The following is an 18,028-nucleotide window of genomic DNA, read 5'->3' as shown; positions in this document are numbered from 1 at the left end:
CTACACTATCTGCCCCAATGTCTCCCTAAACACATAGAAATAGAAAAATGGCATCATTCTGTGAGAAACTAGAACACCAGTTTTAGTACTTATGTGTTATGTCTCTGTGGCCAGCTGGTGGCTGGTCAGTATCATGCTGCTATAATGATGGGCCTATTTTTTATTTATAGGCCTGGAGATGGAGCTCCATCTGCCCCATTATTAATCTGACCCTGACTAAATGATTAAAAATGGATTTTCTTAAAACCTGGACCGTTTGGGCTCCCTGAGGTCCAAGTTTGGGAACCACTGATATATAGGATGCAAAATACACATATTAATGGTTATCAGAGTGCAGAAAAGAAAGCTGCACATCTGTTTGTTTTATTGAAAGTAAAGGGGCGCTAATAAAATTGTTGAGAAAACAGTTAAGTCTGTTTTTGATTATCTAAAGTTGGTCCTTGTGCCCTGTCCGAGATAGCATGCTCCAGAGAGTCTGAGCTGCAAAGCTGAAAGTTAGAACTCCAGCCGAGGTCTGGGAGACTTTATGCACTGTTAGTACTGTGGATCAAATGGAGTGAGTAGGAGTATAGTGAATCAGAATCTGCTTTAAGTACCATGGTTATATAGGGTTTTGTAAGTCAGTAAGCCCATCTTCTAACAGTTTTGCCATTTCAAGGACTGTACAGTAGATGAGATGTTATGTTACAAAAACAGAGTTGACTAGTAGACAGCGTGGCTGATGCATCTTGTTACAGCTTCAATCAGTCTATTTCTTTTTACTTGAAGACCAAAATAGAGAGCTCTAGTGTTCAGATGATAGAATGGCATTCTGATAATGACTGAAACCTGATGTTAACCTTTGTATTATCAATTTTCAACATCATTCATCCACTCATGGAGTTTAACTAAGAGCCATGTAGTATGTATATTGAGTTCTTAATACCCAGTGCAGAGAACAGGTACAGTTGAGTTTCATCTGCATAGCAGTGGTACTATAGTCTGGGCCATGACTTCTGAATATTTTAGCCATTGGTAGCATGTACACTACACACAGCATGGAATAAATGAAAGATCCTTGTATGACACTACATGACAGAGTAACTGCCACAGGACTCATGGGTTTCAGATCAGTCTTGGGACTCTTGGAACCAGCTGCAGCAGTAGTATACAGTAAGTGGCCTGCTCATGGAGCAGATATAGACTATAGATGACAAGCTCAGACATCCATGGCAATACCAACAACACAGATTGGTAATCAAAACTAGAATCTGCACAAGGATGCAGAACTAGAATCCCAGCCGAGAGAGCCTGGAACCGGTCATATGGAACTCAACCTTTACCCCTGACACAGACGCTAAAGGCTGGAACTCATTGCATGGAACTCAGGCAAACATAACTGGAGAAACTCAGAATTGGGGGTCATAGTCCTGAATCTGCAGGCTAAAGACTCAGAACCTGTGTCAGGAATGAAGAAACTGAAGGCAAACAACCACATGGTTCGAATCATCCCAGAACCCATACCCTGATTCACAAGCCTGGAATGCAGACTCTGAAAGTGGAGATGCGGCACCCCAGACCCCCAACTGATACAGCTTGGTGAACATGGAAACCACAGCCCACCTCAGACCGGGAACCAGACCTTAACACTCAGAAACAGCCCCAGCGTAGGAACTCAGAACAAGAGAAACCAAACCTCAATACCGACCTATGGATATTCAAATACTGATATGACCCGATGACGTAGCGAGAGTCCAGAAATATATTCAATGCTGGAGACATCCTGGAACAACAGTAACAGACTGAAACAGTGGGTACAGGCAGGCCCGGCGCTGCCCGTTGAGCAAAGGGATGCAGTGCAGGTAGGCGCCAGGATGCAGAGGCGCTCTTCCTGCTCTGCATCCCTGTGCTGAGTTCCCCTGCTGCTGCTGCTGCCGCCGGCTGCCGCTGCTCTTGTCACACTACTACAGATACAGGCAGCGGTGTCGGCAGCCTGAAGAGTCTGTCCCCCCTCTCCCTGTCAAAGCAGCAGAGCAGTCCCACAGTGTTCTTCTGAATGACAAAAGGGGCTGGGCTAATATGGATGGAGGGGGTGGGGTTACATGGGTTCAAGGGGTGGAGCTACATGGACCAGGCTGCTGTGTTGAAGAGGGAGAGGAAGCTGCTCCTGATCTGGCCAGCCAGATTTAGGTAAGTGGAGGGAAAGAGAGAGTGAGTGAGAGAAAGTGTGTGTGTATGTGTATGTTTGTTGGGGGATTATGTATAAGTATTACTAGGGGCAGTATACTGTATGTCTAAGTGCAGCTATTTCTGGGGGCACTGTGTATAAGCAGCACAACTACTGGAGTCACTACGCTGTCTGCCATAATGAGTAAACAGGGGACACTGTCTGCCGTAATGTGTAAACGGGGAAAACTGTCTGCCGTAATGTTTAAACAGGGGACACTGTCTGCCATAATGTGTAAACAGGGGCCGCTGTCTGCCGTTATGTGTAAAAAAGGAGACTCTGCTGTAATGTGTAAAAAGGGGACTCTGTCTGCCGTAATGTGTAAAAAAGGGGACGCTGTCTGCCGTAATGTGTAAAAAAGGGGACTCTGTCTGCTGTAATGTGTAAAAAGGGGGACGCTGTCTGCCGTAATGTGTAAAAAGGGGGTTGCTGTCTACCGGAATGTGTAAAAAGGGGACACTGTCTGCCGTAATGTGTAAAAAAGGGGACTCTGTCTGCCGTAATGTGTAAAAAGGGGGACGCTGTCTGCTGTAATGTGTAAAAAGGGGGACTGTCTGCCGTAATGTGTAAAAAAGGGACTCTACTGTAATGTGTAAAAAAGGAGACTCTGGGGGTCATTCCGAGTTGTTCGCTCGTTGCCGATTTTTGCTATGCTGCGATTTGTTGCTAACTGCGCATGCGCATGGTACGCAGAGCGCATGTGCTAAGTTATTTAGCACAAAACTTAGTAGATTTGCTGGTGTTCGTGCGGCGCTTTTCAGTCGCACTGCTGATCGGTGAATGATTGACAGGAAAGGGGCGTTTCTGGGTGGTAACTGAGCATTTTCTGGGAGTGTGCTAAAAAACGCAGGCGTGTCAGGGAAAAACGCGGGAGTGTCTGGAGAAACGGGGGAGTGGCTGGCCGAACGCAGGGCGTGTTTGTGACGTCAAACCAGGAACTAAATGAACTGAGCTGATCGCAATCTAGGAGTAGGTCTGGAGCTACTCAGAAACTGCAAGAAAATATTTATTAGCAGTTCTGCTACTCTTTCGTTCGCTATTCTGCTAAACTAAGATACACTCCCAGAGGACGGCGGCCTAGCGTGTGCAATGCTGCTAAAAGCAGCTAGCAAGCGAACAACTCGGAATGACCACCTCTGTCTGCCGTAATGTGTAAAAAGGGGAAGCTGTCTGCCATAATGTGTAAATAAGGGGACACTGTCTGCCGTAATGTGTAAAACGGGGAAGCTGTCTGCCGTAATGTGTAAAAAGGGGACTCTGCCGTAATGTGTAAAAAGGGGACTCTGTCTGCCGTAATGTGTAAAAAGGGGAATCTGTCCGCCGTAATGTGTAAAAGGGGCTCTACCTGGTGTAGTGGCGCCACTGTGCGGCGTAATTTGAATAATGGAGACTACTGTGCACCGTTACATGAATTGGTATTATTTTGTGACCACACCCCTTCCCCATGAAGCCATGACCCTACATTTTTTGCACTGCCCCTGTTTTACATAGAGGGGGGGGGGGGGCTCTGTTGCCGCTTCTTGCACACAGTGCTAAAATGTCTAGTTACGGCACTGTTGCTAGGTATCCATTTCCCTGGCCCTGAGCAGGTCTCCCTCACCAGATCCTCTCCAGGGGTGAGAGGGTGGACTTGGACAGGATGAGGGGGGCCCAAAGCATTTTGTTGCACCTGGTCCCACTGCTCGCTAGTTCCGCCACTGGCACAACTACTGGGGCACTGTGTATAAGCAGCACAACTACTGTGGGCACTGTGTATAAGCAGCGTTACTACTGGGGGCACTATGCGTGTCAGTGGCACTACTGCTGGGGCACTATGCATATAAGCAGCGCTACTCCTCGGTGCACTATGCGTGTTATCTGTGCTATTACTGGGGGCACTATGCGTGTCAGTTGGGCTACTACTGGGGTCACTATGCGTATAAGCGGCACTACTGCATGCGGTGTAATGTGAATAAGATTATACTACTGTGTGGAATAATTTGAAATGGTGATACTATTGTGTGGCCACGCCACATCCTTGTGAGACCACACACCCTTCTTCTTTGTGTGCCATCCCTCTGTAAAGTATGGGAGGGCACAAATTTATAGTTTGCAGGGGGGCGCCGAACACCCTAGCACCGGCCCTGGGTACAGGCTAGGAAGGCAGGATAGTAGCAGACTGCTGAGGACTGCAGACACAGGATTACTGGTAGATAACAGGAGTTCACTCAGCAGTATACAGATGACAGGTAGCAAACTGTAGATGGTCAGACACAGATGTGCATTAGCAAAAGCAGGAACAGCACAGGAATGACTAAAGCCTGGGGACCAGCAAAACATGTAATTGTGCTGTTTTCCTAAAGGGGTTTAAATAGGCAGCAGTGGAAGTCTATAGCATGGCCAGGTCTATGGATCAGGCTTGTTTGTTTACATATGTGCTGTGAAGAGCTGGGTTGCTGAGAAACTGGGGATGTGCGGAGCACAATGATGTGGCAGCGCTAGGTGCTGTGAGTCTGAGACCCAAATTCATGACAGTAAAGGTGCCCATACACTTATGCGACTTCTCCGAGGGCAGGATTGTATACAACACATCGTATGTGGTCCTTTTGCATACAATGTGATCCCAGCCATGCCTGTGGGATCGGACATATCTATAGTGAAGTACTTACGATCTAGGGGCTCCGATCCGGAACTCTCGGGACCGCGCATCGGATTGGATTGGAGGTAAAGCACATGCGATTTGCCCGTTGTCATCCTATTTATAGGCCTGAAATTTCGGAAGCAGATGAAATCGGGCAAAATCACACTAGTGTATGGGCACCTTAACTCTCTGTGACCCACCAAGTAGAGATGATTTGAATGAGCTAAAGACAGTGCCATCTAGTCCACAGCCATACTTCAGACACTATGTTAGAAGCCCATAGTACAAAATGTTTCAGAGAGGTCTAGGAAGCTTAAGATTGCCTGTATCTTGCTATAAGAGGATTGCCTGTCTCTTGCTATAAGAGGATAGCCTGTCTCTTGCTATAAGAGCATTGCCTGTCTCTTGCTATAAGAGGATAGCCTGTCTCTTGCTATAAGAGGATTGCCTGTCTCTTGCTATAAGAGGATAGCCTGTCTCTTGCTATAAGAGGATTGCCTGTCTCTTGCTATAAGAGGATAGCCTGTCTCTTGCTATAAGAGGATAGCCTGTCTTTTGCTATAAGAGGATAGCCTGTCTCTTGCTATAAGAGGATAGCCTGTCTCTTGCTATAAGAGGATAGCCTGTCTCTTGCTATAAGAGGATAGCCTGTCTCTTGCTATAAGAGGATAGCCTGTCTCTTGCTATTAGAGGATTGGCAGTCTCTTGTCATACGAGGATTGTTACACACATGTACCAGGGATGTTTCATTAATAAATCTGATAATGATCATAAGTATTATGGGTTGATAGTTTTAGATAGTTTGCAAAATAATATTCACTACAAATGGAAGGTGCAAGTTTGGTCTGCAGTTATAGTATAAAAAAAGGGTTTTTTTGTGTGTTTTTTTTACAAACTTTAGAATACTTTCAGCAATGTTTTCCAAGAGGTCAAGCTCATCTAAGAGGTGAGATAGCTTACAAGATTGGAACCATGGATGGCACTGCTGGAATTCCCATATGAATGGGGGATACATTATTATTATTATTATTATTATTATTATTATCCTTTATTTATATGGTGCCACAAGGGTTCCTTAGTGCCCAATTACAGAGTACATATGCACATAATCAAAACAGGAAAACAGTGACTCACAGTTGAAGACAATATTGGACAAGTACAGGGTAACTAAGCATAACTACACCAGTAGACGACACTGAGATAAGTATCAAGGTGTCCGAGAACTGCAGGATTTGGGCAGTTGAGGATTATTAAAGTAAAAAAGGTAAATTACATGAGGGAAGAGGGCCCTACTTGTGAGAGCTTACATTCTAAAGGGGAGGGGCAGACAGATAGGGGTGACACAGATGGGGTAGACCGAGCATGGGACAGAGGGTTAGGATGAGATTTGGCTGGGTTTGGTAAAGAAGTGGGTCTTGAGAGCCTGTTTGAAGTTCTGTAGAGAGGTGGAGAGTCTGAGGGGGAGAGGTAGAGAATTCCAGAGTAAGGGAGCAGCACGTGAAAAATCTTGGAGGTAGGAGTAGGAGGAAGTAATCAGAAGACAGGAGAGTCAGCGTGCATTAGCAGAGCGAAGAGGACGGGTGGTAGAGTAAAGGGAGATAAGGTCAGAGATGTAAGTGGGAGAGGAGTGGGTGAGTGCTTTGTAAGTGATTGTGAGAAGTTTGAATTGGATTCTGAAAGGGAAGGGAAGCCAGTGAAGGGCTTGTAGGAGAGGGGAGCTGGATGTAGTGCGTTTGGTGAGGAAGATGAGCCGGGCTGCAGCATTGAGGATAGATTGGAGTGGGGAGAGGTAATTGTCAGGGAGGCCAGTTAGGAGGAGATTACAGTAATCCAGTCTGGAAATAATCAGTGAGTGAATAATGGTCTTGGTGGCATCCTGGGTGAGAAAGGGTCTGATCCTGGAAATGTTTTTGAGATGAAAATGACAAGTTTGTGAGAGGTGCTGAATGTGTGGGTTGAAGGAGAGGGAGGAGTCAAAGATTACGCCAAGACAGCGTACTTTGGGGCTAGAGTAGATAGTCATGCAATCAATGGATAATGAGATTGTGGGAGGTGAGGTTGTGCGGGAGGGTGGGAAGATGATCAGCTCAGTCTTGGATATGTTTAGTTTAAGAAAGGGCTGGGACATCCAGGAGAAGATAGCAGAGAGACAGTTGGAGGTACGAGTGAGGAGAGCCGGGAAGAGATCAGGGGAGGAAAGGTAGATTTGAGTGTCATCAGCATAGAGCAAAGAAGATTGCAAGTACTGTACATTAATCCTTGATTGGGTCAGGTTCCAGACATACGGGTCTGCACTCCCTCTCCACTATATGGAAAAGCAGAGCAATCTTTTGTTTGATAAAAACTCAAACTTCTTACAAATGATTGTGGACTGACATTATTAGAGGTCTATTTACTAAGCCTTGGATGGAGATAAAGTGGATGGAGATAAAGTACCAGTCAATCAGCTCCTAACTGTCATTTTTTAAACACAGCCTGTGGTATGGCAGTTAGGAGCCGATTGGCAGGTACTTTATCTCCATCCACTTTATCTCCATCCAAGGCTTAGTAAATAGACCCCTTAGTCTTGGTTTATCCTCTAGTACCATTCAAAACTCCATCTATTGCATTTGAAATCTGTGACCCTACTTCTTCAGATCCCCAATATTGTCATCAAATGAAGGTGTGGGTAGTGTAGTACATGAGGTCTTTTAGGAACAGAAGCAATGGTATATTTTGTGTGTACCATTAGAGTAACAAGGATCCTCACAGGAACACATTATTCCACAGAGATCGAGGGATGAGACTGGAAATATAAAGCATGATTGTCAGAAGCACGCAAAGTGGGGATCTTCCCGTGTACATTTCTCAAAGAGCTGACTTGGTGGCCAGTTTGTCTATTCACATTGATCATCGGAGTGCATTCTAACCTAATGTAATGAACCAATAACTGTAGACACATACTGTAGCAATAAAGTACAAACAAAATATTAAATCCCTAAATGGACAGGGTTTAAAAAAAATGTACAGTATATCTCAGTCAATAAGCTTGTAAGAAGTACTACTGTACAGAATAGGGCAGAAAGTGTTAGAATATATGTGTACTTGGAGGTGGTATGACAGAGTAGATGTACACACCAGCAGAGTAAGTGCACAGCCTAATACTTACCCAATGGAGTTGTAAATTAATCAGTTATGTGATTTGTACAGCTGTACCCACAGTTATGTATATAACAGACTCTCAGCAGGGAGCAGAGCTTAAGCGGAGCATACAGGTCACTAGCCGGTGACTGAATATGGACAGAGGTGCAGGATGCAAGTGGTCAGGGCTGTCTTTTCATATGGGCTCAATGGACACTTGCCTAAGGGCACCAGGAGTCTAAGTCTGATAGCTGAGAGACCCCTCTTTCCAGGGGTACCAGATTTTTGAAAATCGGCCCTGGGGAACCTGAGATATCTGACTTCATAGCAGTGGTCCCCATCCGAGCCTGTTAATTGCTCTTTCCAGCCAGATATCCCAGGTTCTGTCTGACTTAGAGTTTTTCAAAGGGTATAATCCAAAAGATGGGACTCTCCCCTTTTGGTGCACACTGTCAGCTTGTCTCTACTATGCCCAGAACCAGAGATATCAGCCTTCCAGCAGCAGGTCCCTGCTCCAGCTCCACACGCCTGTTATGCAGTTTTATATTTTCGTCAGTGGATTGCTCTGGCTCCTGAGCACCAAGTCCCCAGTACCTCCTGATAAGGTGTCCTCAGTACCTCCTGAAAGGATTCCCCAGTACCTCCTGAAAGGTGTCCCCAGTACCTCCTGGAAGCTACAAAATATATTTCCAGGAGCCAGAGATATCTGCAATCTAGCAAGCTGCCCTCCCACCAGAAAATGATGAATATTAAGCCCACTTCGCTATCCACCCCTCCCCTGCGTATTAAACCCTGCCCTTACACCCAGGAAGTCATGTAATGGGGCCCTTCATTCAGACCAATGCCCCTTCTACAGTTTAGTGTTCTCTACAGTTTAGTGTTCTCCCTCCCGCCCCATCTATGCAGTAAGGAGTAATTAGCAGCAATTACTGTGCCAGGTCCTACATGCTGAGCAGAAGATAGAACACCCCCTACCACCCACGGGACATCAGAGATGCCACTGATAGCAACCCCCACCTCTACCGCTGCAGGATGCATAGGGGCCCTGGTGCATTGCTTTGCCCAGGGGCCTACACTGCTGTTAAGATGTCCCTGCAAGTGGTGCCAGCAGTTGTAGCAGGACAGAAGAGGCAGTAATGCAGGGTCTCTCTGGAGCTGAGTGGAACACATCCATGTCCTACTGTGGTCCTCTAACACAGTGACAAGATGGCACCGCACTGCATAGATGGTGGCCATCTTTGTAAGATTTTGAAGTCTCACTAACAAAGCCAGTTTGGAATATGTTCTGTAGCACTCTTTGGCTTCAACAGAATGTCTCCCATCACATGCTCATTTTGTGAGGATAATAACAGGGAATTTGCAAATACAGGTACATAGGGGCAAATTCAGTAAGGATTGCAAAAATTACAAATTAGCAAACATTGCAAGCAAAAGCAAAATTGCGAAAGCGCACCCAAACGGAAAAACTGCAACACTAATTTAATTTAACGAAAAGAAGGTGCCCTTGTGAAATGTGCAAATATTGCGAAAACCATCCTAATAATCGCAATTTTTGCGTACATATTACAAATGTACGCAATTTTTGCGTACATGTTTCTGATGTTGCATTTTTTGCTAAGTGTTTTTCCCTTAACAATTGCACAACCTACTTTCCTGCACCTAAATTAAAGAAACTACTCAACAATTGTAAATCAATTCAATCATCACTTAATTGGTCAAATGATCTTGTGGTAATTTAGCAGTTATTATCTTAAGGACACCATAGTGTTTTTCTTCAAATATTGACTAATGCCCATAACTGTGTTCAAATATATTCAACTAGAGAGAGTGTGAATTCTAGCCTCTAAACCAGTGATTTTCAACCTTTTTTTTACTCGCGGCACACCGAACAATATTTTAAAATTGCCAAGGCACACCATCAGTTCCCCACAGAAAAAAAACAAAAAACACACATTGGCCTCATAGTAAAAAAAAATCCACACATACATTGGCCTACACAGAAAAAACAATCACATTGTTCCTCACATAAATCATATTGCTACCTACATAAATCCTATTGCTCCCCACATGAATTATTCACATTGTTTTCCCCATAAATCCATAAATCCTTATTCTCCCCACATAAATCCTATTGTTCCCCACAGGAGAAAAAAAAAAAAGCAAATATTAGCCCCTACTGGTCAGCTGTCCTCCTCCGTGTCCCTCAGTGGCGGGGATTGTTCATAGTGGAGTGCTGCGAATACTGAGCAGTGGGCGGTCAGGCAGGTGTGGATGTGGATGTGGGTGGGCAAGGAAAGCTGTGTGTGCAGGTGGGTGGGCTGGCTGGGTGGTGAGAAGCGACGGCCGTGACCTATGATATCACACCGCCGCGTCTTCAAGGCATAGGTTATGGCCAGAGCACAACTGATCCTCTAAGAAGTGCCCAGGCCAACAGTTCACTCTGAAGGTGCAGGAAGCTTCTCTGGCTCCGCGGCACACCTTGCAACTGGTCATGTCACACTAGTGTGCCATGGCACACTGGTTGAAAAAGCTTGCTCTAAACCCTTAACAAAGCTAAATATTTATCTTATTAAAAACACGTTAAAGGTTAAAGAACACAGTACGCAATTGGCGCAAAAAGTACCGCAAGGGTACTCCCTTAACTATACCTTAAGGAATGTACTTATACTAGAGATGAGCGGGTTCGGTTTCTCTGAATCCGAACCCGCCAGAACTTCATGTTTTTTTTCACGGGTCCGAGCGACTCGGATCTTCCCGCCTTGCTCGGTTAACCCGAGCGCGCCCGAACGTCATCATGACGCTGTCGGATTCTCGCGAGGCTCGGATTCTATCGCGAGACTCGGATTCTATATAAGGAGCCGCGCGTCGCCGCCATTTTCACACGTGCATTGAGATTGATAGGGAGAGGACGTGGCTGGCGTCCTCTCCATTTAGATTATAAGAGACTGAGAGAGATTTACTGGAGCTGACTAGGAGGAGTACTGTTACTGTAGAAGTGTAGAGACTGAGTGGAGAGAGTTTACTAGTGAGGACAGTGCAGTTTACTTTATAATCCGTTCTCTGCCTGAAAAAAGCGATACACAGCACACAGTGACTCAGTCACATACCATATCTGTGTGCACTGCTCAGGCTCAGGCCAGTGTGCTGCATCATCTATTATCTATATATAATATTATATATATCTGTCTGACTGCTCAGCTCACACAGCTTATAATTGTGGGGGAGACTGGGGAGCACTACTGCAGTGCCAGTTATAGGTTATAGCAGGAGCCAGGAGTACATAATATATTATATAGTGAGTGACCACCAGACACACAGTGCAGTTTATTTAATATATCCGTTCTCTGCCTGAAAAAAGCGATACACACAGTGACTCAGTCAGTCACATACCATATCTGTGTGCACTGCTCAGGCTCAGGCCAGTGTGCTGCATCATCTATTATCTATATATAATATTATATATATCTGTCTGACTGCTCAGCTCACACAGCTTATAATTGTGGGGGAGACTGGGGAGCACTACTGCAGTGCCAGTTATAGGTTATAGCAGGAGCCAGGAGTACATAATATATTATATAGTGAGTGACCACCAGACACACAGTGCAGTTTATTTAATATATCCGTTCTCTGCCTGAAAAAAGCGATACACACAGTGACTCAGTCAGTCACATACCATATCTGTGTGCACTGCTCAGGCTCAGGCCAGTGTGCTGCATCATCTATTATCTATATATAATATTATATATATCTGTCTGACTGCTCAGCTCACACAGCTTATAATTGTGGGGGAGACTGGGGAGCACTACTGCAGTGCCAGTTATAGGTTATAGCAGGAGCCAGGAGTACATAATATATTATATAGTGAGTGACCACCAGACACACAGTGCAGTTTATTTAATATATCCGTTCTCTGCCTGAAAAAAGCGATACACACAGTGACTCAGTCAGTCACATACCATATCTGTGTGCACTGCTCAGGCTCAGGCCAGTGTGCTGCATCATCTATATATATTATATATCTGTCTGACTGCTCAGCTCACACAGCTTATAATTGTGGGGGAGACTGGGGAGCACTACTGCAGTGCCAGTTATAGGTTATAGCAGGAGCCAGGAGTACATATTATATTAAAATTAAACAGTGCACACTTTTGCTGCAAGAGTGCCACTGCCAGTGTGACTGACCAGTGACCTGACCACACTGACCACCAGTATAGTTAATAGTATACTTATATTGTGATTGCCTGAAAAAGTTAAACACTCGTCGTGTGACTTCACTTGTGTGTTTTTTTTTTTCTATAAAAATAAAACTCATTCTGCTGACAGACAGTGTCCAGCAGGTCCGTCATTATATAATATATAATATATACCTGTCCGGCTGCAGTAGTGATATATATATATTTTTTATATCATTTATCATCCAGTCGCAGCAGACACAGTACGGTAGTTCACGGCTGTGGCTACCTCTGTGTCTCTGCACTCGGCAGGCAGTCCGTCCATAATTGTAATACCACCTAACCGTGGATTTTTTTCATTCTTCTTTATACATACATAGTTACATAGACATCTTCTCTTTATCAACCAGTCTATATTAGCTGCAGACACAGTACAGTACGGTAGTTCACGGCTGTGGCTACCTCTGTGTCTGCACTCGGCAGGCAGTCCGTCCATAATTGTATACCACCTAACCGTGGTTTTTTTTCATTCTTCTTTATACATACATAGTTACATAGACATCTTCTCTTTATCAACCAGTCTATATTAGCTGCAGACACAGTACAGTACGGTAGTTCACGGCTGTGGCTACCTCTGTGTCTGCACTCGGCAGGCAGTCCGTCCATAATTGTATACCACCTAACCGTGGATTTTTTTCAGTCTTCTTTATACATACATAGTTACATAGACATCTTCTCTTTATCAACCAGTCTATATTAGCTGCAGACACAGTACAGTACGGTAGTTCACGGCTGTGGCTACCTCTGTGTCTGCAGTCGGCAGGCAGTCCATAATTGTATACTAGTATCCATCTCCATTGTTTACCTGAGGTGCCTTTTAGTTGTGCCTATTAAAATATGGAGAACAAAAATGTTGAGGTTCCAAAATTAGGGAAAGATCAAGATCCACTTCCACCTCGTGCTGAAGCTGCTGCCACTAGTCATGGCCGAGACGATGAAATGCCAGCAACGTCGTCTGCCAAGGCCGATGCCCAATGTCATAGTACAGAGCATGTCAAATCCAAAACACCAAATATCAGAAAAAAAAGGACTCCAAAACCTAAAATAAAATTGTCGGAGGAGAAGCGTAAACTTGCCAATATGCCATTTACCACACGGAGTGGCAAGGAACGGCTGAGGCCCTGGCCTATGTTCATGGCTAGTGGTTCAGCTTCACATGAGGATGGAAGCACTCAGCCTCTCGCTAGAAAAATGAAAAGACTCAAGCTGGCAAAAGCAGCACAGCAAAGAACTGTGCATTCTTCGAAATCCCAAATCCACAAGGAGAGTCCAATTGTGTCGGTTGCGATGCCTGACCTTCCCAACACTGGACGTGAAGAGCATGCGCCTTCCACCATTTGCACGCCCCCTGCAAGTGCTGGAAGGAGCACCCGCAGTCCAGTTCCTGATAGTCAGATTGAAGATGTCAGTGTTGAAGTACACCAGGATGAGGAGGATATGGGTGTTGCTGGCGCTGGGGAGGAAATTGACCAGGAGGATTCTGATGGTGAGGTGGTTTGTTTAAGTCAGGCACCCGGGGAGACACCTGTTGTCCGTGGGAGGAATATGGCCGTTGACATGCCAGGTGAAAATACCAAAAAAATCAGCTCTTCGGTGTGGAGGTATTTCACCAGAAATGCGGACAACAGGTGTCAAGCCGTGTGTTCCCTTTGTCAAGCTGTAATAAGTAGGGGTAAGGACGTTAACCACCTCGGAACATCCTCCCTTATACGTCACCTGCAGCGCATTCATAATAAGTCAGTGACAAGTTCAAAAACTTTGGGTGACAGCGGAAGCAGTCCACTGACCAGTAAATCCCTTCCTCTTGTAACCAAGCTCACGCAAACCACCCCACCAACTCCCTCAGTGTCAATTTCCTCCTTCCCCAGGAATGCCAATAGTCCTGCAGGCCATGTCACTGGCAATTCTGACGAGTCCTCTCCTGCCTGGGATTCCTCCGATGCATCCTTGCGTGTAACGCCTACTGCTGCTGGCGCTGCTGTTGTTGCCGCTGGGAGTCGATGGTCATCCCAGAGGGGAAGTCGTAAGCCCACTTGTACTACTTCCAGTAAGCAATTGACTGTTCAACAGTCCTTTGCGAGGAAGATGAAATATCACAGCAGTCATCCTACTGCAAAGCGGATAACTGAGGCCTTGGCATCCTGGGTGGTGAGAAACGTGGTTCCGGTATCCATCATTACTGCAGAGCCAACTAGAGACTTGTTGGAGGTACTGTGTCCCCGGTACCAAATACCATCTAGGTTCCATTTCTCTAGGCAGGCGATACCGAAAATGTACACAGACCTCAGAAAAAGAGTCACCAGTGTCCTAAAAAATGCAGCTGTACCCAATGTCCACTTAACCACGGACATGTGGACAAGTGGAGCAGGGCAGGGTCAGGACTATATGACTGTGACAGCCCACTGGGTAGATGTATGGACTCCCGCCGCAAGAACAGCAGCGGCGGCACCAGTAGCAGCATCTCGCAAACGCCAACTCTTTCCTAGGCAGGCTACGCTTTGTATCACCGGTTTCCAGAATACGCACACAGCTGAAAACCTCTTACGGCAACTGAGGAAGATCATCGCGGAATGGCTTACCCCAATTGGACTCTCCTGTGGATTTGTGGCATCGGACAACGCCAGCAATATTGTGTGTGCATTAAATATGGGCAAATTCCAGCACGTCCCATGTTTTGCACATACCTTGAATTTGGTGGTGCAGAATTTTTAAAAAAACGACAGGGGCGTGCAAGAGATGCTGTCGGTGGCCAGAAAAATTGCGGGACACTTTCGGCGTACAGGCACCACGTACAGAAGACTGGAGCACCACCAAAAACTACTGAACCTGCCCTGCCATCATCTGAAGCAAGAAGTGGTAACGAGGTGGAATTCAACCCTCTATATGCTTCAGAGGTTGGAGGAGCAGCAAAAGGCCATTCAAGCCTATACAATTGAGCACGATATAGGAGGTGGAATGCACCTGTCTCAAGTGCAGTGGAGAATGATTTCAACGTTGTGCAAGGTTCTGATGCCCTTTGAACTTGCCACACGTGAAGTCAGTTCAGACACTGCCAGCCTGAGTCAGGTCATTCCCCTCATCAGGCCTTTGCAGAAGAAGCTGGAGGCATTGAAGAAGGAGCTAAAAGGGAGCGATTCCGCTAGGCATGTGGGACTTGTGGATGCAGCCCTTAATTCGCTTAACAAGGATTCACGGGTGGTCAATCTGTTGAAATCAGAGCACTACATTTTGGCCACCGTGCTCGATCCTAGATTTAAAGCCTACCTTGGATCTCTCTTTCCGGCAGACACAAGTCTGCTGGGGTTGAAAGACCTGCTGGTGACAAAATTGTCAAGTCAAGCGGAACGCGACCTGTCAACATCTCCTCCTTCACATTCTCCCGCAACTGGGGGTGCGAGGAAAAGGCTCAGAATTCCGAGCCCACCCGCTGGCGGTGATGCAGGGCAGTCTGGAGCGACTGCTGATGCTGACATCTGGTCCGGACTGAAGGACCTGACAACGATTACGGACATGTCGTCTACTGTCACTGCATATGATTCTCTCAACATTGATAGAATGGTGGAGGATTATATGAGTGACCGCATCCAAGTAGGCACGTCACACAGTCCGTACTTATACTGGCAGGAAAAAGAGGCAATTTGGAGGCCCTTGCACAAACTGGCTGTATTCTACCTAAGTTGCCCTCCCACAAGTGTGTACTCCGAAAGAGTGTTTAGTGCCGCCGCTCACCTTGTCAGCAATCGGCGTACGAGGTTACATCCAGAAAATGTGGAGAAGATGATGTTCATTAAAATGAATTATAATCAATTCCTCCGCGGAGACATTGACCAGCAGCAATTGCCTCCACAAAGTACACAGGGAGCTGAGATGGTGGATTCCAGTGGGGACGAATTGATAATCTGTGAGGAGGGGGGTGTACACGGTGATATATCGGAGGGTGAAGATGAGGTGGACATCTTGCCTCTGTAGAGCCAGTTTGTGCAAGGAGAGATTAATTGCTTCTTTTTTGGGGGGGGTCCAAACCAACCCGTCATATCAGTCACAGTCGTGTGGCAGACCCTGTCACTGAAATGATGGGTTGGTTAAAGTGTGCATGTCCTGTTTTGTTTATACAACATAAGGGTGGGTGGGAGGGCCCAAGGACAATTCCATCTTGCACCTCTTTTTTCTTTTCTTTTTCTTTGCATCATGTGCTGATTGGGGAGGGTTTTTTGGAAGGGACATCCTGCGTGACACTGCAGTGCCACTCCTAGATGGGCCCGGTGTTTGTGTCGGCCACTAGGGTCGCTAATCTTACTCACACAGTCAGCTACCTCATTGCGCCTCTTTTTTTCTTTGCGTCATGTGCTGTTTGGGGAGGGTTTTTTGGAAGGGACATCCTGCGTGACACTGCAGTGCCACTCCTAGATGGGCCCGGTGTTTGTGTCGGCCACTAGGGTCGCTAATCTTACTCACACAGCTACCTCATTGCGCCTCTTTTTTTCTTTGCGTCGTGCTGTTTGGGGAGGGTTTTTTGGAAGGGCCATCCTGCGTGACACTGCAGTGCCACTCCTAGATGGGCCCGGTGTTTGTGTCGGCCACTAGGGTCGCTAATCTTACTCACACAGCTACCTCATTGCGCCTCTTTTTTTCTTTGCGTCATGTGCTGTTTGGGGAGGGTTTTTTGGAAGGGACATCCTGCGTGACACTGCAGTGCCACTCCTAGATGGGCCCGGTGTTTGTGTCGGCCACTAGGGTCGCTTATCTTACTCACACAGCGACCTCGGTGCAAATTTTAGGACTAAAAATAATATTGTGAGGTGTGAGGTATTCAGAATAGACTGAAAATGAGTGTAAATTATGGTTTTTGAGGTTAATAATACTTTGGGATCAAAATGACCCCCAAATTCTATGATTTAAGCTGTTTTTTAGTGTTTTTTGAAAAAAACACCCGAATCCAAAACACACCCGAATCCGACAAAAAAAATTCGGTGAGGTTTTGCCAAAACGCGTTCGAACCCAAAACACGGCCGCGGAACCGAACCCAAAACCAAAACACAAAACCCGAAAAATTTCAGGCGCTCATCTCTAACTTATACTGTAAACCTCTGTGTAGTGGTAGAGTGTAAATGCAACACAGTGTAACCTTATTAACTTCAAAGCTGTTTGAGCGTCACCGACGCTCTGAGAGTACTTTACACTATAAGAAATACACAGATACCTGGGCTTAGGGTCTAACGCCTTATATATATATTATGGATGGTATGCTTGCAAAAGAATAATACAATACAATTATACACTACCAATATAACATAGACTAACTAACCAGATAACTGCACAGGAAATACAATACAATACAATACAATTACGTTTAAGGGAAAATGAGAGAAAGAGGAGAAGAGAGAGAGAGAGAAATGGCTCACCATAACAATACAGACAATATGATTGCAGCGAAGCTTACACATGTGAGAAACAATCGCTGCGCAGTTATTCAATGCTGAGAATCTTTGTGGAGAAAATACTTGACCTTACCCATACTGGCAGTCCCTATATACACAACCCTACAATACCGCATGGGACAGAAGCTAGACTCCATTTTATTAAAGCTCCCATGATTCCAAAGACTGCACCACATGGTTGAAAGGGGGAGGGGAAAATACCCGGCAGCAGCCATTTTAGATTTGCAGGTCCAAACACCTGGCACTCTCTGCTACACCACAATCACATAGCAGAAGACACTAGACTCCATTTTATTCCAAAATGTCCAAGCCTCAGAACAATGCATATGTTCTGATTTTACAATTTCAAACCATCTAAATCACCTTTCACAATTTCAATCCAACTTCCTAGAACCATCTTATTCACTTTCAC

The 18,028-nt window shown here is 45.7% G+C and overlaps 1 protein-coding gene across 1 annotated transcript in view; it reads left to right on the top strand.

The window, feature by feature from the left end:
* MOXD1 (monooxygenase DBH like 1) overlaps window positions 1-18,028 on the top strand; it is a 193,168-nt gene that overhangs the window by 153,834 nt on the left and 21,306 nt on the right. The gene's annotated exons all lie outside the window — the stretch shown is intronic.

The sequence above is a fragment of the Pseudophryne corroboree genome, chromosome 4 (assembly GCF_028390025.1).
Source record: "Pseudophryne corroboree isolate aPseCor3 chromosome 4, aPseCor3.hap2, whole genome shotgun sequence".
NCBI classification, from domain to species: Eukaryota; Metazoa; Chordata; class Amphibia; order Anura; family Myobatrachidae; genus Pseudophryne; species Pseudophryne corroboree.
The sequence above is the reverse complement of the archived record's forward strand: the minus strand, read 5'-3'. Positions and strand labels throughout refer to the sequence as shown.